Source organism: Dasypus novemcinctus, chromosome 21 (assembly GCF_030445035.2).
Source record: "Dasypus novemcinctus isolate mDasNov1 chromosome 21, mDasNov1.1.hap2, whole genome shotgun sequence".
NCBI lineage: Eukaryota > Metazoa > Chordata > Mammalia > Cingulata > Dasypodidae > Dasypus > Dasypus novemcinctus.
Window position 1 is genome coordinate 34749781 of NC_080693.1, and position 20082 is coordinate 34769862.

General features: G+C 40.9%; 1 protein-coding gene and 1 long non-coding RNA gene across 3 annotated transcripts in view; one reads left to right on the forward strand and one right to left on the reverse strand.

Moving 5' to 3' along the window:
- TAOK1 (TAO kinase 1) overlaps positions 1–6494 on the reverse strand; it is a 168583-nt gene extending 162089 nt beyond the window's left edge. Inside the window, exon 1 of one of the 2 annotated variants that reach the window (XM_058283125.1) lies at positions 5733–6494. The gene's annotated coding sequence lies outside the window, so the exon portion shown is untranslated. The remainder of the gene's footprint in view (positions 1–5732) is intronic. The other variant, XM_058283126.2, reaches the window with a different exon arrangement.
- The window catches only part of LOC131274838 (uncharacterized), a 36167-nt gene continuing 22577 nt past the window's right edge, over positions 6493–20082 (forward strand). The window contains exon 1 of the long non-coding RNA XR_009182160.1: positions 6493–6817. This is a non-coding gene — a long non-coding RNA (uncharacterized lncRNA). The remainder of the gene's footprint in view (positions 6818–20082) is intronic.

Consider the following 20082-nt stretch of genomic DNA (forward strand, 5'->3'; position numbering starts at 1 on the left):
ACAGATTCCCGTGCCGCTGACAACAACAGAAGCTGACAAAGATGACGCAGCAAATAGACACAGAACAGACAACTGGGGTGGTGGGGAGAGAAATGAAATAAATAAATATTAAAAAATAAAGACAGAAAGAAAACTACTCAGGAGGTAGAAAAATTGAAAAGACAGAATTCCTCCAGTGCAAGGATGGTGCCTTATAATAATTGCTTTACATTTGCTGTATTAATACATTTTAGACTATAAAGCACTTTCAATGTAAGGTTACACTTACAAAGGATACCTAAATAAAAAGGCTTAGGAGAACAGGAGTACCAAAGGTGTCTTCAAAGCCAAAGTTGCTGAAAAAAGTTCCAGGAGATAAAGAGTGATATCAAATAATTCTTAAACAAATGATGTACCAAAGGGAAAGAAAATGTCATTCCTTAAGACAGGCTTTATATCCAGCAAAAGAAAAAGAGAATCTCTCAACAATTAGGAGCTCACATTAATATTAAGCACAACATAGTAAGTAGTCCATTATAGGTACAAAAAGTACCTATAATGAGCTACCCTAATCTAATAAGTTCTTTAGAAAAAAATTTTAAAAGTATGTGGAGGGGGCGGAGGACTTGGCCCAGGGGTTAGGGCGTCCTTCTACCACATGGGAGGCCCCCAGTTCAAACCCTGGGCCTCCTTGACCCGTGTGGAGCTGGTCCATGCGCAGTGTGCTGATGGGTGCAAGGAGTGTGCCCTGTAAGGAGAGCCGCCCAGCGTGAAAGAAAGTGCAGCCTGACCAGGAATGGTGCCGCACACACGGAGAGCTGACACAACAAGATGACGCAACAAAAAGAAACACAGCTTCCCGTGCCGCTGACAACAACAGAAGTGGACAAAGAAGATGCAGCAAATAGACACAGAGAACATACAACCGGGGGGGGGGGGGGGGGGGGGGGGGGGAGGGGCGGAGAGAAATAAATAAATAAATCTTTTTGAAAAAAGGCTCGAAATGTATAAATCCAGTTTCAAATAAACATTACAAAATACAATTTGATCTTAATTATTATACCCCCTATATTCATTCATAAACTTAAACAGCTAGTGTGTGAACTTATTAAGAACTTAACAAGGATATTCCATTTAAACTTAACAACACTACGAAATAGATACAATCCTCATCCTCTAATAGGGAAAGTGAATCTTAAAAAGTTAAATGAAGAGTATTTGCGGGGAGCAGATGTAACACAAGGGGTTCAGCACCTGCTTCCCATGTACAAGGTCTTGGGTTCAATCCCTAGCACTTCCTAAAAAAACAAACAAAAAAATCAACTCATTGGAGAGATGTAGCAAAGTGGTTGAGCACCTGTTTCCCATGTACAAGGTCTTGGGTTCAATCCCCAGTACCTCCTAAAAAAAAAAAGAAAGTGTTTGGGGGATATATATTGGAACTCTGTACTTTCTGCACAATGTTTCCTTAAACCTACAACTGCTCTAATAAAAAAAGGAAAAAAATTAGCTCATCAGCTATACAGCTAAAAAATGACAAAGATAAGATATAGTAAGATATACTTACATACTGTTATTCGTGACTGCAAATCAGAAAATTTTGTTCCATTCCATTATTTGTCAAAGTTTTTTCTGAGAAAAAATACTTGGCATGTCTTTTTAAATGTTGACGTTAATTCAGCTACTTCTAAATCTGCATAAAACTATTAGATAAAATAATTTAGCAACAGAAAAATTAACCCTTTCTCAGTTTTAAAGACAATTTAGAGGCTAATTAAATGCAGTTATCTTTGAACAAATAACCTAAAACATCACTGACACTGGCATTTTTCAGTAGAGTGTCTATTATGTAAAGTACTCAGTAACCAGTACTTTTACTTTATTTACTTGCAAAGGATTCGTATATTTAGAGACCCTTTTCCACCTTCCATAGGCCATTTAATAGTTACTTGTTAAGAAGATGCAGCCTTAAATTGTATCTCAGAACAAAAAGTCTGATTATTATACAAATGGAAGAAATTACCATGAAAATAATTGCTACCAAATGTTGACAGATATATTCCAATTGAAAATAACTGTTTCTGGTCCTTCTGCAACAACTTTTAACTCATGAAGTTTTTAAAAGTACAAAAAAAAATTTTTTTTTTAAGTATGAGAAGTCATTAACGAAATTAAACATCAAATTTTTATCACTAGAAATTAAAATACTTTAACCCAATAAAGGAATAAAATGGAATGAAATAAGACAGGTTTGTACTTTTACTCACTTACATTTTATAATATGATGTCTTGAAAAATATAAAAAAATAATCCAGCCATGAACAAGTACTAAAACCTAAAGGTAGGGGGAGGATGTAGCTCTGTGGTTGAGCACCTGCCTCCCACATATGAGGTCCCAGGTTCAATCCCCTGAAACTTCTTTTAAAAAAAAAAAACCCTAAAGATAAGTGAACATACACTGGACTCTGTCTCTCTGTCTAATGGAACAATCTCAATTTTATGCAAGTCTTGACTATAGAAATAACATACTTTTAGAGGGGATTCATTCATACATGATCCTGAACTAAACAGCGACCTTTAAGTAATATGTAGAGACAGCTCCTAATTTCTAAAAGGTCAAATTAGTTTGAATGCAAATAACTGTTAAAAGTAATAGGGTAAAAAAAAAAAAATACAGACTCCTGAGACTCCAAAAGAGATGCAAATGAAAAATTACTGATTTTAATATACAAATCAGTCAAATGCAAATCATAGAATTTACTTCCAGGTAACCTGAGTAACAGATTCTCAACTCTTAACATTTAACAGCTGGCCTTGAGATAACTCTTCTGGACTTACAAAGAATTCATGTCTACTAAGAATCAGCAAATTCTTAAAATAAATTATACTATTTATGGTTAGTTAAGAAATCCTGTTTTTCTGGCATCCTGTAACTAATCAGTTTCTTACTGGTGGAATGGTATCATAACATGTGACCAAATATGTATATGCCTTGATATATAGAAAGCTTGCCTTATACTAACATATTCAATTTACTGTCATATATACAATTCTCCCAAAATCTACATTACAGAAAAAAATATGTATTCAGTTCACTCATACTTTTGGTCTTTTATACCACTGTATTTCTTAAAAACTTAGCAGCATTTAAATTTGTTTGAGAAACTATCCTTCAGTTCTAAACCAATGTTTTGATACTGTTCAGATGATCTTAGTGTTTAAATTCAGTCGATTCTTTGAAATTCTTCAGTATATAAAACACGAGCATTATAACCAAATTAACAAATCGGCTAACAGAATGCCAAAAATTAAGTCATTATAAGGGAATCCAGAAAAAGAGCTAGTTGTGAAAGAACAGGAAGTGATGTACACTGCCATTTTGTAGATGAACTATTTAGAAACATTAAGTTAGAAACATAAGAAGTGGAATTAACCCAGGCTAATAGCTCCCAGTATTCTGTGACAGTAGCATCAGAGGTCAGCTGAAATAATCCTCAGGCAGTCTTTACTTAATAGTGAATTTACCTAATTTATCACAAACATACTTTTATTACTTTTAGGCAGAGTTCCTACCAGCTACAGTAAACAAAGTTTCTTTTTAGCTGTCCTAAAGAGTACCCTTTAGGTCTAACATACTGAAATATACTAAGTAGTTTACCTATAACCTGTGTCCATTCTTAAGTTTTGCAGCTTTTATTAATAAAGCCTCTCTGCTGTCATCTTTCTAGGTTGAAAGCCAAGTCATCCTTCACTGGGTAGTATGCTTAGATTTATACATGCTAGTATATAACAATTGTCAACAACAAATAATAATGTAGGGTATTAGATTTAATAGCATAATGTGGCATCATGTAAGAGAAAACTACACACCACAACTCACAGTTTTGTGCTATGAAATAAAGATTTTTAAATCAGTGGTGCTGTTTAATTTTAAATAAATTCAGATAAACATCAAAAGGAAATAATGAAAGCAAAAAAAGTTCCATTTTCTGAGAAAAAAATAATGAAACTGATTTAACCTACCACAAATGTCTCCTTATATCAAAATCATGAAATAAGATATAAAAAACTATTGTCTACCAACACTAACAACATTTTTAAGTCCCTGTATTAAAACAGGTTTCAAAATGCAACAAACATTTTGCAACAAACATCACCAAAAAGCTCTGATGAACAACATTAAATGACAACATAAAATATACATTGCATCTGGGAGTATTAAAAAATAAGGCACTCCCTAAGGAAAGCTTAAACATCATAGACAACTTGATTCTAAAATATCAAGACAACTCATATCTGTACATATTTTAGTCCTCTTCATCACTTAGTGAAAAAATTATTTAATTCTATTAATATTCATATATGGAACATTTTTAAATGACTTCACCAGTAATATAATTACTTAAGAAAGAAAAAAGTATCAAAGTAGACTTCAAGAACTATTTTTAGTCACAAAACAAGCACTTGGCAACACAACACTTTTACAATATTAAAAATTTAATTTTTATTTACTTTTACTCTACAAAACCAACAAGTACTATGGTAAATTAAACAAGTTGATTTGTTTTAAACAAACATGGCACATAGCAAAAGAAGTGAAAAAATGATTTACTGACTACAGAATATAGATCTTATCACAGCATAGTCAGGCAGATTAATATTTATATTTTGCATTTCCTCAATAAACAAAGCATTTACTACAGAAAAGTATGTAACCTAATCAGGAAAATTTCAATACTATGCAAAATAATATTAACCCTAAAAATTTACCGCTCAGAAAGAAGAAATGTCCATCAGACAAGTCTACCTGCATGCCGTAATCTTTAATAATTCTTCAAGAACTACAAAAAGTCATAAAAAGAAAAAAAGAGGGGAATGAGGGAGTACAAAACTAATGACTGAATCCTAAGGAAAACTCAACCTATTCACACACACAAAAATGTCAATTCAGTGTTTAAAAGAGAGAAACATCAAAACTGTTCTAACATAGTAAGGTCCCTCCTCAGAGGCCCTAACCACCAATAGTAACAACAGGAACAGATACACTTCCCAGTTACAGATTTCAGGGGAAGAGTATTAAATCGGTAAGGTTATCGACTTAAAATCCAAGGTAAGAGAGTAACCTTTCCAAGGGAAGCGCCATTACCTCCCTCTCCTGCTCTCCCTCCTTTCAGTGTATACAATCTGTGTATGAAGAAACAGCCTGGGACTTCTGCAGCATTGCAGTAGACTAAAGGATGGGGAGGGGGGAAGGGTAAGGGGAGAGAAATGCTTCCATCACCCCTGCAGAAGGGGAATACAGATATCCGGAAGCGGGGGGAGGGGGGGGGGGGGCAATCCGCCAGCTACTCAGCCAGGCTACCCTGAGAAGTCTCCCTTTTCTAGAATACAGACATTACAAGGCAGAAGGAGCTGGAGGAGCAGGCGAACTAGAAGGGAAAGGGACCTCGCGCCTTTAAATCGGGGTGCACATCCACCCAGTCTCCCAGTGAGGGCCACACCTTCCTGGACACATCCCCTTCCACCACCCCTTCCGGTGACCCTCAGGAAAGAGGAATGTAATTGCTCTTGCCCCTCAAAACAGGAGGGCGCCCAGCTCACTAGCTTCTTCACCCCACCCCCAGAATCAGAGACCCTCCTAGTCTTCCTCCCCCACCCCACCCCCACAGCCCTCCTTCCACACAGAGCCCCGAGTGGGCCGAATTTCCCCGCCCCCCTCAGGTCTCCCTTTCCCAAAACAGAGGTGCCCTTACCCTTTCGCCGACCGGTCTGTCGGGGTAGGCAGGCGCAGCCCCTTGCAGCACTCCAGGGGCCGCTACGCTTGGAGGGCAAGGAGTGAGGAGGAGGAGGGGGACCGGCGACAGACCGCCGCCCCCCCCCCCCAGAGCCCCAGCGAGCCGCGCAGCCCAAGCTCTGCGACAAGGGGCGGGGGGGGGGGGGGGGCGAGGGGACAACCGGGGTCGAGGAGGCGCCCTCAAAGCTTGGACTCAGCTAAGATGGCGCGGGGAAGTGCCGGGAGCTGCCGCCGCCGCCGCCTCGGGGGAACCAGCCCGGGCCTCGGCCGTCTCCCGTCTTCACACAGCCGAGGCCCTATCGGTCCCCCGCCGCGGCCCCTCGGCGGGCGGGCCCACGCACAGCCCTCCGCCACCACCACCACCCCTGGAAAGGGGGGCGCTCACAAAGGGAAGAGAGGCCTCCGGCCGGCCAGCGGGCGGCGGGGCGGGGTCCCCAGGGGCCGGGAGGCCTCAGAGGTTCGCGCGTGCCTCGCTCTCTTGGCCCGCGTAGGGCGCAGGGCGAGCGGGACCCCTCCTCTCTCCTCAAGCAAGCGGCAGCGCCGACTCACTCTCTTTGCCACCCTCCCTCTCTCTCCTAGCCCTGAAGCCACAGAGCCCGGCCGCTGCCCAGGTTTCCCCCCCTTCCCCGACACCACTCCCCTCCTCCCGACAGGCTCCCCAGTCTCCGATCTCGCGAGATTTCCCTCCTGACAGGCCCGACCCCGCGCGAGACAGGACTGTGTACGCGCGCGCCCTTCCGAGAGCGCGCGGATGCTTACGCCGGGCGGAGTCGCCCCCGCTGGCCTCGGAGTCGCTAGTTCTGGCCCAGCCCCACGCCCCTTGGCTCTTGGAGCTCATATGCCACGCGTGCGTCAGGTGCTAGCATTTCCCTTCGGAAATTTGAGGAAGAAGATCTTATCTACGCTCTCCTTACTTCCCTCTTCCCACTCCCAAGGCAGCCGCTCCCTACTAACCCTGAGAATGAGAAGTTTGCCCTGAAGTGTAGAATATCTGACCCCTACACACCTGCGTGGAATTCAGAAGTAAAGTGGACTGCATAATTGGTATGCAAATGATTTTTTGATATTGTAATAGTTTATGGTAAGCTTTGGGACGATAATAAGCCTTGGAAATACAGATATAAGCCACTCTATGCTGGTAATGGGTAGGAAAGATAATTCTAGAAAAAGCTTTTGTGAGTTTTTTTTAAGTACGTTCAGTGACTAGTTTTTGCAACAAGAGCAGCAAACAAACTAAAAGGTCTTAAGGGTGCTATGCAGGGAAAAGGTCGAGCTTATCTATTATTTTTGTAGTGAAAACTTTTTAATTTTAAAGAAAGCCTCTTCAGGAGACTGCAAAAAACAATTTTATTCAAGAACCAAAAGTTGTGCCTAAAGTGCAGTCAAAAGATTTTCGGTTCTTCCACCGACATGACAGCTTTGGTAAAATACCTGTTGTGTAAGATTTATGAGTAAAAATGTACTCAAGAACAGTGACTGGAAGTTACATTAAACTAGGAAAGTATAGTGTCTGTGATCAGAAAAACAAGCTGACTGCTTCAGTGGGCTGTACATGATTTGTTCTCAAAGCGCCTTCTTGTAGTAAAGATCCCTGCCCTCTTTTCAGCTATATTGTCAACCACTCTCAAATGGCGACTTCCTCTTAGGATAAAAAGCAAACTCTAGGGAAGCGGATGTTGCTCATGTGATTGAGTGCCTGCTTCCCATATATGAGGTTCTGGGTTCAATCCCAGGAACCTCCTAAAAAAAAAAAAAAAAAGCATTCTCTAGTCGTTCCTCCCTTTGGGGGAAAAAAAGATTACTCTCCATCTCTCGTCCCCTTCACGGTCAGCCTTCTTGGAAAAGTCATTTATCTTCCCACCTCCACTGAAACTGCTCTTGCCAAGATTGTGAGTGACCTCCTGGTTGCTATGTCTATCAGAGTCTTTTCAATCCTTTCCTTCATGACATCTGCAATATTTGGCATAGCTGAAGCTCCTTCTACCTTGAAACTGTGTTTTTCCTTGGTTTCTTCAACACCACTCAAAACCAGTTTTCCTTCTATCTTCCTACCCCTGCGGGGTGCCTTAATTATTCCACCCCTTAAATGGTACCCCTCCAGTCCTGATCTCTTTTCCCTAAAGTGCTACAGCAAGGATGTTCCCATCTAGTTATTTCATATATTTGGGAGTGGAAAGAGATCCCGGTTTTCCCATGGTATTTTTAAAATTTATTTTTAATGGAAAGTCTCAGACCCACAAGAGGGGTGAAAATAGAATAATAAACCTCCATATTATCTGTCTCCCAGCTTCCACTGTTATCAAAATTTTACTATTCTTATTTCATCTATCTTCCACATATCTTTTTATTTCCTGGGTATATTAGTCAGCCAAAGGGGTGCTGATGCAAAGTACCAGAAATCTGTTGATTTTTATAAAGGGTATTTATTTGGGGTAAAAGCGTGCAGTTACAGGGCCCTAAAGAGTCCAGCTCAAGGTACCCTATGAGGTATTTTCTCACCCAAAGTCTGTTGCCGTGTGTTGATGCAAGATGGCCTGCGATATCTGTGAGGATTCAGCCTTACTCTTTCCTCTTAAGGCACCATAATTCCAGCTTCTTCCAATCTCAGCAGCAGGCTGGAGGCCTCGTTTCTTTCCGGGCTCAGTTGCTCTGGTCTCTTCACAAGTTTAGCTGTAAACTATCAGGCAAATGGCTCATCTATCTTCCTGAGCATGTCTATGGAGCTGTCTCTCTTCCTCTTTATATCTTTTCTGTGTATCTACTTCTGTGTGCTCCACTTATATAGCCTACCAAGGGGGTGGGGACTCAACCCTGCAAGCCCTAAAGGTCTAATCAAAGCCCTAATCTTAACATAATCAAGTTTCAATTTAATACAGTCAAAGGGTATCAGGCCCAGAGGAAAAGACCAGTTTATAAACATAATCAATATCTCTCTTTGGAATTCATAAATAATCTCAAACTGCCACTAGGGTAGTTTACAATAACTCTGAGACATCTTAGCATTTGACCTGTAAATACTTCAATATGTATCTCTACCAAAACTTCTGCTGTAACATAACCAAAATATCATTATCATACCTTTACAAAATTAACAATAATTCCCTGCTATCACTTAATGCCCAATCCATGTTCAGTTTTTCCCAACAGTTTTCAAGAAGTCTTTTTACAGTGTATTTAATTAAATCAAGATCTGAACAAGTTCCACACATTGCGTTTGATTGATATGCCCCTTAAGTCACTTTTCATGACTTCTTTCGTCTTCCTTCCTCTCCCTTCCCTCCCTCCCATCCTTTCTTTTTCTTTTTTTCTTTTTTTGTATACAGTTTATTTACTAGAGAAATTAGATCATATGTCTTATATAGAATTTTTCTCATTCAGGACTTGGCTAATTGCATCCTCACTGTATCATATCCCAGTTTCTTCAATGCCTGTACATCCTGGAAAACTGGTAGTTAAACTTGAAGATTTTATTGTATTTAGACTGGATTTTTTTTTTTCTAGAATGTTTTATAGGTGCTGCTTGTCAGTATTTTGTGTGGTTTTTTTTTTTTTTTTTAAGATTTATTTATTTCTCTCCCCTTCCCCCGCATTGTCTGCTCTCTGTATCCATTTGCTGTGTGTTCTTCTGCGTCCACTTGGCATTATCAGGTGGCACCAGGAAACTGCGTCCCTTTTTTTTTGTTGCATCCTCTTGCTGCATCAGCTCTCCATATGTGCGGTGCCACTCCTGGGTGGGCTGCGCTTTTTTCTTGTGGGGCGGCTCTCCTTGCAGGGCACACTTCTTGTGTGTGGGGCACCCCTGCATGGCATGGCACTCCTTGTGCACAGCAGCACTACATGTGAGACACCTCACCACACGGGCCAGGAGGCCCTGAGTATCAAACCCTGGACCTCCTATATGGTAGGCGGACAGTCTATCAGTTGAGCCACATCCGCTTCCTTCATAGTATTTTGTATCTGCCACCTGGTAGGCGGACAGTCTATCAGTTGAGCCACATCCACTTCCTTCATAGTATTTTGTATCTGCCACCACCGCCTTCTCACCTTCCCCTCCACCTCTGCCACAACTGTAGCAGTTTCTCTTCCCTGTTTCTTCAGCACGTAAGAAATCTTAAGAGAGCCTGGCTAACTTTTGTGTATGAGATCTGTGTCTCTGTGGCTGTGGTCTGGTGCTAATAGGCATTCTTCCTCAAATATTTCAAATTTCACACACATACACTGTGGCAGTTTGAGATTATTTATGAATCCCAAAAGCAGAAAGATTATGTTTGTAAACTAATCTATTCCTCTGGGTGTGATACCCTTTGATTGTATTAAATTCAAATGTCAAATTTACTTGATAAAATCAATTTAGGGCTTTTGATTCAACCACTTCAGTAGGACTTCACTCAGGTTGAGTCCCCATCCGTATGGTGGGCTGGTATAAATGGGCACTTACTCAAGAAGACTCAAGAAGAGGGAAGCGGACTTGGCCCAGTGGTTAGAGTGTCCGTCTACCACATGGGAGGTCCGTGGTTCAAACCCCGGGCCCCTTTGACCCGTGTGGAGCTGGCCCATGCGCAGTGCTGATGTGCGCAAGGAGTGCTGTGCCGCGCAGGGGTGTCAGGGGAGCCCCACGCACAAGGAGTGCGCCCTGTAAGGAGAGCCACCCAGCACGAAACAAAGTGCAGCCTGCCTAAGAATGGCAGCACAAAGAGCTGACACAACAAGATGACGCAACAAGGTGAAACACGGATTCCTGTGCCGCTGACAGCAACAGAAGCGGACAGAGAGGAACACGCAGCAAATAGACACAGAGAACAGACAACCGGGGTGGGGGGGAAGGGGAGAGAAATAAATAAAAAAATTAAATTAAATTTAAAAAAAAAAAGACACAAGAAGAGAAAGCTCTGTCATGTTTGATCCTAGAGCCGTGGGAGAGATGAGCCATTTGCCTGATAGTTAGCAACTGAAGAGAACAGAGCAGCTGAGCAGCTGCGAAGGCCTGGAAGAAATGAGCCCTATGCCAAAGACTGATACAGGAAGCCCTGAAAGACTAGGCAGAGATTGCCCACCATCTTGCTTCAAAACAAGGCAGCTGACTTTGGTGAGAAAGTATCTCTTATGGTACCTTGAGTTGGACTTTCCACAGCCTCGGGACTGTAAGCTTTTACCCCAAAAAAATACCCTTTATAAAAGCCTACAGATTTCTGGCACTTTGCACCCCTTTGGCAGACTAACACGTACACACACACACACACACACAGGTTTACCACACACAGGTTTATCTCAAAGTCAAATGTGTTCAGTAGGAAAGCATTATTAGTAGATTTTGCCAAATATCTAATATCAGTTATTTCATTTTCTAATTTTTACCAAAAAAAGAAAAATATATAAAATGGCACTGATTATGCTACAAACAGTTGCAGATATTTCATTTACTATAGATTTAATATAACTCCTAAACATTTCTCTGATTTGTCCCCTTTTTCATCCCCACTGCCTCTGTCATGGGTCATTCCTCAGAGTTTCTCACCTGGGGTATAGTAATTGCCTTCTAATTATTCTCCTTGCCCCCTGCCCCACCTAGTGTGCCCCATTCTCTATGCTAAAGTAATCTTTCTAAAATTAGAATTTCTAAAAAGATTGTGCTGTTTAAAGAAACTCTTCCATGACTCCCCAAGGCCCTCCAAATAATCCAAACAAAACCCCTGCATACCTCCTCCAGCCCCATTTAGGATGTTCCCACCATCCTATACTATTATTCACTATTCTGCTAACTGCTAACATGCTACCTTCAGGACATAGTACCGGCTGAAATGCCTTCTCTACTTAGCTCATATCCTTCAAGACTCAGCTTAAGTGTCACCTTCCTTGAGAGACCTTCTCAAATCCCAATTAAGTATCATTTGAGCCTATAAATTGGGGTCAGAAAGCTGTGGGGAGAAGAATGGGTACCAGCCATGTTTTGATCTTGATAGAAAATTTATTCAAGCGTGACAAAACCAAGAATAAGACCTTCTCCAAACATCATCTTATTGAATCCTCACAACAACCCTGTAGGACAGGAACTATTATTATTACTTTCATTTTACAGATAAGAAAGCCAAGGCTCAGAGAGCTTGTGTCACTTGCCAAAGATCACACAACTAATAGATAAATGGTGAGCTAAAACTTGAGCTCAGTTCCGAATGAATCCAAAGCACACTTTCTTTTCACATGCTATATTCCTGGCACCATCAACCAAGGACAGCTTGATGCCAGGTATATATATCTGGACTGTAAGAGATGCCTGTGCGTGTGTAATATTACTTGTCACATATATATCTATGTGTGAGAAGATAATTTGTCAATGTTTAGGTGGGTGCACTGACTGATATTAATATCTGTACATTGAAACTATCTTTTCGTTTTTTTAGTTTTATCTTTTAGTGTTATAACTCAATAGAGGATTGAGTCACATATACTTTTTCAACTCAATACTTGCTGAATTCCTAATGTGTGTTAAACTTAAGTAAAATATAGAAGGAGTGAAAAGAACTAACATTTATAGAGTTACTCTTTGCCAAGCAGCGTATGAAGCAAGAGCTTTACATTTGTTATCCCCTTGGTCTTCCCAACAACCATGAAAGAAAGGGATGATGATGATTCCCGTTGTAAAGGAGGAAAGAAGCTCAGAGAAGTTAAGTAACTTCATGCACTATCACACAGCTAGTAAGTGGACAGCAAATCTTAAAGTATAGTTTCAATATGAATTATAAGCCTCTGTTTTTTCAGTGCCTTCCAGTCCTCTTTCCTACAACTTCTTCCCCACCCAACTGAAATTCCTATTAAAGAGATAAAATCTGCATGCACAAAACATTTAAATAACAATGCAAAACAACCTGTGATCACATGACACACTGAACCAGCCTTTACTTTCACCTTTCTGGGCCTCAGTTTCCTATCAAACTACAAGAGACTAAAATGATCTCTAGAGTCTCTTATAGTTTAAAACTCTGTAGTTACAAGAATGATGCAGATAACTTAATTTTTTGATGTTTGTATATGTGTTGCACACTCACAGCCACATGTGGTCCACATATAGAGACAGAAAGAGAAAACTGACTACTCTACAAGACTCCTACTAAAATTTGGGGGGAAATTCATTTGTCATGATAATATCTCCACCCAGCATTAGCTAATATGCAGACTTTTTGCAATCTCATTGTGATTGTTTATGGAAATCTCTGTTTCCTTACAGTAAAAAGCAAAAACTAATAAAGCTGAGTGTGTAAAGGGTAGTTGGTGAGAAGGTTGTGTCTTAGAATTCCCAACTTGGAAACGAGGATGAGGCACTCCATGGAACTGGTAATTATCAAATAAATAAATAAATAAAGTTACTGCAAGTCCATTTAACTCTGGACTGTTATCAGCACATCCATTTCTCCACAGATTTTTATCTTTAGGTCCCAGGACCAATCAACAGAGGCAGGTTGCAGTCTAGCTGTCGTAGAGCTTTCAGATATGTCTGCAACTGGCTCCCTGATATGAGCATGAATTTACAGGTTGGAAAATAAAACTGATTATATACAGAGTTGTTTCTTGAACTCTGCATTCCCATATAATTGGATCCTTTTTATGAGCATCTTTTAAATGCCATGCATTTAGGAGGCAGCAGATTCTTCCATTTTAACACATAAGAATGGATAAATGCTGGGTCAGGTTACAGATGGTAGAATACAATTGAGTCCGAAGAAAGTCTTGACCTAGAAACTCTTGAGTGTCAGGTATCTATCAGATAAGCATCTGTAGCAAGCCATGAATAAGTTAAAGCCGCACCAGAGTCTAAAAGAAATCAAGCCCGGGAAGAAATCAAGCAGTGGATGGGAGGGTAGTAAAGCAGTAGTTAAAAACATTGAGTTTGGAATCCCACATCCACACTTACTAGTGTCAGTGACTAGCATTACTTTATGTCAGTTTCTTAATATACTGAACTTTCCTTTCCCTTTCCCTGTCTGTAAAATTGAGTTAACATTAACTCCTTCAGGGGATTGTGTGAGAATTAAATGAGATAAAATGTAAAGAAAGTGCCTAGCACTGTGCCTACCCCATGGAAAATATCTCAAAGTAATAGCTATTATTATGTGTATGTAAGGAAGTAATTATTCACCCTACGGCTCTGACACTGTCCTCTGGCAGACACCCCATGATCAGTGCATCATGATTGTCTGAGACATGGATGAATGTGGAAAGGGTTGAGCAGCATGTTTGTGGACTGAGGTTTTTGGAATGTATCTTCAGGGCCACTTGGTCATGCCCTTCTCTTGGGCTGGCATCTGCCGGGATTAAAAAAAAAAAAAAAAAAAAAACTGCACAAATTCCTGCATGATTTGTGCCACACAGGATATGAATTTTAAATAGCTAGCAAGCAAAACATAAAATAATTGATATTTTACTGGCCTAGGACTATTTTTTGGGCTTTCTCCTTAACCTTCTTTTTACTAGGTAGAAATACTATACCAATGAGAATTCTTTTGATTGAAAGTGACAGTTCAAATCAGCTCAAGAAAGAAAAAAGGAAATTTACTGGACCATGTAACTGAAAAGTCCAGTGCCTTCAGTACTAAAATAATTTTCTTGGGTGTCTTCTCTTTCTGTCTTCTCTTTCTCTGTCTCTCCATACACTATACCCAGCACCCAATATCTTGGCTATTTTTCTCTATATTGGATTTTGTTACAAAGTTCATATGTGTCTGTTTTAGGGGGGGATACAGCAGGCATATCTTGGGGGCTGAGATGCATTCCACTACTGCCACCTAATTTAATACACCCCAACAATGAATGCTACCAATGATACTGTCAACAGACAGGAAATAAATCAAGGAGATTTCTAATATTAATTAATTTTAATCAAATACTTTCTTTAGTGATATATTGTAACCACTAGCTTTGTCAGAAGACAGACTGGCACTCTGTCCCCAAGTTCAGGTTTTATACAACCATTTAAGCTTGCTTGCTGTGTCTTCTACTATATAACCTGCTTTTCCCCACCTGCTGTCCCATAACTCCTGAGCAGGGGACAGAGGTCTAGTCTATTTACCAAATAGTACCATATAAATGGTTATCAAGAAACTCATCCTTTATTTCTGCTCTTCATAAATCTCAGCATAAAAATGTTAGAATATTGTAGATAATAGAATTTCAAGTCATTTGGGACATTGTGGGGTTAATGAACCATAGGCATGTTTCTATGAGAGGTTTAAGAAAACTTCACATAGATCATACTGAGGAAAACTTGTATCTTAGTAGTTTATTTCATGCAGCAGAGATGCTGGACCCAAGGAGGTGGGTTAGAATGGCTCCAGTAGGTTCAGATTTAATCATCCCTAAAAGTTTAGTGAACCCAAGGCAAAGGAAATCTTACTCTTGCTGATCAGCATATGAAGTCCAAAAGAAAAGCTCTGAGATGCCCAGCTTAGGTCCTGTGTCATGCCCTTCTCTGGGCCAGTCACTTACCCAAAAGGGTGAGATATTTTGATTGCTCTAGCTAGGATTGTGAACCCACACTGTAGCAAGAGACTCAGAGTAACAACCCTCCCCGCCCCCCCCCCCCCCCAATTAGAACTACATAGAATGGTGGAGAGGAAATTCCCCTAAGGAATGTAAGATGCTTTTTACCAAAAGGTGAGGCAGAAACTCTGGACAGATAAAAAGAACAGATGTCTACTATATGTAGAATGGAACTGCTGGTGAAGCCAAATGATATAGTTTGGTGGGGATGCTGGTTAGAGTAGAATACGTTGGAACTTGCTGCAGTCAAATAAAAGAAAGCAACCACCACCTGAATACAAAAGAACTTTCACATCTGTGACCTCTTTTGATTTACACCATAAACTTGAGAGGTGGGCAGGGCATACTCCTTTTACAGGATATACTTTTGAGACGCAAGCAACACAGAAGAACAGCAGAAAATGCTTGTTTCGTATGACAGGACTGAGTATAACTCTGGTATGTATATCAGTTTAGGAAGCGTGTGCCTTCCAGACATTCTTGGAACCTTAGACAATCCCAAAAACATCTGACATGTGCAGCACCCCAGAAAATGCCCATCAGTCAGTTATATACTGCCAGGGTGACAGCAACATCCAGGGAATTCTAATGCATATACACCTTTTCCTAGAGTTCTCTGTCACACTAATATCCTTTGCAGTAGCTGTTTGTTCATATATTACAGCAAACATCCTTCTTTCACTCATTCTTTTTTTTTAAAGATTTATTTTTTATTTATTTCTCTCCCCTCCCCCCCTCCAGTTGTCTGCTCTCTGTCCATTCGCTGTGTGTTCTTCTGTGACTGCTTCTATCCTTATCAGCGGCACCAGAAATCTGTGTTTCTTTTTGTTGCATCATCTTGTTGCATCAGCTCTCCGTGTGTGCAGCACCATTCTTGGGCAGGCTGCACATTCTTTCCCACTGGGCGGCTCTCCTCACGGGGCACACTCCTTGCGCGTGGGGCTCCCCTACGCGGGGGATACCCCTGCGTGGCACGGCACTCCTTGCGCACATCAGCACTGTGCGTGGGCCAGCTCCACACCGGTCAAGGAGGCCCGGGGTTTGAACTGCAGACCTCCCATGTGGTAGGCTGATACCCTATCCATTGGGCCAAGTCCACTTCCCTCATTCTTTTTTCCATCCTCATACCTAACCCAGTTTCTGGCACATAGCAGACCCACAGTAAATATTTGTTGAATGTTTAATTGATAGCAAACATATATTGAATATCAATTATGTGCTTTATGCTAGGCTCTGTAGATGTAAAGATGAATAAAATACCATTCCTATTCTTGAGGATAACACACCCTAATGGGAAAGGCCAAGAATAAACAGTTCTATATTATTTAGAATTCTTTCATTGCAAGTGACAGAGAACCAGACCCAAAGTAGCATAAGAAAACTGGGAACTTTTTGGTTCACACAAGTTGGAAAGTCCAGGGTTAGGGCTGGCTTCTGACAAAGCTAATTCCAAGGCTTAAATGATCTGGTTTATCTCCAGGACTTGTCTTCCATTGTGTTGCTTTCATGTGGGACTTCACGGCAAGAGACAGCAGTAACACAAGCAATGAAAGAAAAAAATAGGTAAATTGAACTTTAACAAAATGTAAAACTTGTTCATTTAAGGACATTATTGAGAAAGTGAGGTCTGCCTACAGAATGAGAGAAGATATTTGGAAACCTACATCTGATAAGGGTTAATATCCAGAATAAATAAAGAACTACACCTCAACAACCAAAAGACAAACAGTCCAGTTACAAAATGGGCAAGAGACTTGTACAGACATTTCTCCAAAGAATATATACAAATGGTCGATAAACATAAGAAAATATGCTCAACATCATTAGCCATTAAAGAAATACAAATCAAAACCATATTGAGATACCACTTCACACTCATTACAATGTTTATTAAAAAAAAACAAAAGAAAAAAACAAGTGTTGACAAGGAGGCAGAGTACATTGTTGGTAGGAATGTAAAATGGGCAGCTGCTTGTGAAAAACAGTTTGGTGATTTCTAAAAAAGCTAAACATAGAACTACCATATGACCCGGCAATTCCACTTCTAGGTATATACCCAAAAGAATTGAAAAGATCTGGAACAGATATTTGTACACCAATGTTCTAGCAGCTTTAATCACAATAGCAAAAAGATGGAAGCAACCCAGATGTTCGTCAGCAGATGAATAGATCAGCAAATTGTGGTATAGCCATACAATAGAATATTATTCAGCCTTAAAAAAAAATGAAGTCCTGTCACCATCCCAGGGTCCACAGAACGGAGGAATTAAACATGGATTAGAATGGACTTACTGATATTCTACTATAAAACTATTGTGACTTGTAATAGAAGATTGACTAGTAATAGAAAATTGTAGCATTGAAGTGGAGAAAATGGCCACAGTAGTTGCTGAGGGAAGGGAGAGGGAAGAAGAGATGTGTTGGGGCATTTCTGGGACTTTAAGTTGTCCTAAATGATATTGCAGGGTCAGATGCTGGACTTTATATATCCTGCCATAACCCACTGAATGTACTGGGGGAGAGCGTGAACTATAGGGTAAACTATTATCCATGTGGTGCAGCAGTGCTCCAAAATGTGTTCACCAAGTGCAATGAATGTGCCACAATGATGGGGAAGGTTGTTGGTGTGGGAGGAGTGGGATGGGGAGGTGGGGGTTATATGGGAACCTCTTATGTTAGTTAATGTAAAATTTTTCGAGATGTATATATCTTCAAAAAAATACAATTTACAAAAATGATGGGGTGGGGGAGTGGGGAGTAATAGGGGGTATGGAAAAATGTACCAATTGTATGCTATAGACCATAGTGGTACTTGTCTGATGATATTATCTCATAATTTGGAACAAATGTTCCACAGCAATGTAGTGTGTTGATGGAGAGGTATTGTGTGGGAATTCCACACATATGAGTGATTGTTTTTTAAGTTCTCAACTATTCTAATAAAAATATATTTTTAAAAATTAAAAATTAAAAAAAATGAAGTCCTGATATGTGCCACTACATGAATGAAACTTGAAGGCATCATGTTGATTGAAATAAGTCAGGTACAAAGAGACAGATATTGTATGATTTCACTTATATGAAATTTATAGAATATTGCAAATTTATAGGGACAGAAAGTAGAGTACAAGTTACCAGGGTTATGGTTAAGGGGGTAGGGGAGTGGGAAGTTAATGCATACTTGGTATAGAGTTACTGTTTGGGGTAATGAGAGCTCTGTTAGCAGATGGTGGTGAGAATAGTGCAACATAGTGAATGTGAATAATCCCACTGAATGATATGCTTGGGAGTGGGTTAGATGGGAAAGTTCATGTTGTATATATGTTTTCACAATTTTTTTTAAAAAGTGACTAAGAAGACAATGAAAGTTAAATGCAGGGAAACGGACTTGGCCCAGTGGTTAGGGCGTCCGTCTACCACATGGGAGGTCTGCGGTTCAAACCCCAGGCCTCCTTGACCCGTGTGGAGCTGGCCCATGCGCAGTGCTGATGCGCGCAAGGAGTGCCCTGCCATGCAGGGGTGTCCCCCGCGTAGGGGAGCCCCACGCGCAAGGAGTGCACCCCGTAAGGAGAGCCGTCCAGCGCGAAAGAAAGTGCAGCCTGCCCAGGAATGGCGCCGCCCACACTTCCCGAGCGGCTGATGACAACAGAAGCGGACAAAGAAACAAGACGCAGCAAATAGACACAAAGAACAGACAACCAGGGGAGGGGGCGGGAATTAAATAAATAAATAAATCTTAAAAAAAAAAAAAGAAAATTAAATGCAGCACATGATCCTGGACTGGTCTAATAATGAAGGAGAAAAGGCCCAAAAGAACATTATTGAGACACTTGAAAAAATTGAAATATAGACTGTAAGCTTTATATCAATATTAAATTTCTTGAACTTGTTGACTATACTTGGTGGTTACATAAGTGAATAACCTTGTTCTTAAGAAGTATATATGGGAGTAGTAAGTTTTCAAGGAGCGTTGATATATACAACCTACTCTGAAATGTTTAGAAAATAGAGATGGATGGATGGGAGGGAGGAAGGAGAGAGAGAGGGAGAGAGGGAGGGAAGAAAGGTAGGGAGGGAGGGAGGGAGAGTTGGGGGAAGCGGATGTGGCTCAACTGATAGAGTGTCCGCCTACCATATGGGAGGGTCCAGGGTTCAATACCCAGGGCCTCCTGACCCGTGTGGTGAGCTGGCCCACACACAGAGCTGCCGCATGCGAGGAGTGCTGTGCCACATAGGGGCGCCCCCGCATGGGGGTGCCCTACGTGCAAGGAGTGTGCCCTGCAAGGAGAGCCACCAGGAGTGGCACCCCACACAGGGAGAGCTGACACAGCAAGAGGACGCAACAAAAAAGAGACGCAGTTTCCTGATGCCACCAAGGGTGCAAGCAGACAGAACACACAGCGAATGGACACAGAGAGCAGATAATGGAGTGGGGGGGAGGGGAGAGAAATTTAAAAAATAAATTAAAAAAAAAAAGCTGGGGGATCCAGTTATCTGGGTGGGGAATGTGTTAGAGGTCAGTATATGGGTTTTATATTATTTTTGCAACCATCCTGTAAGTTTAAAATGATTTCAAAATAAAATATTTAAGAATGGGGGGAAAAATGCAGCAGCAATTCCAGTCCCTACATCCTCTTAAGACAATATAATATAGGGGTTTTCAGTGGAAGCTAGGTTTGACACCTGGCCTCACCACATTCTGGCTGTGTGACCTTTGACAAGTTAATTAAAACTTTCTGCAGTCTCTTCATATGCCTGTTGAGCCCTGAATCTCAGCA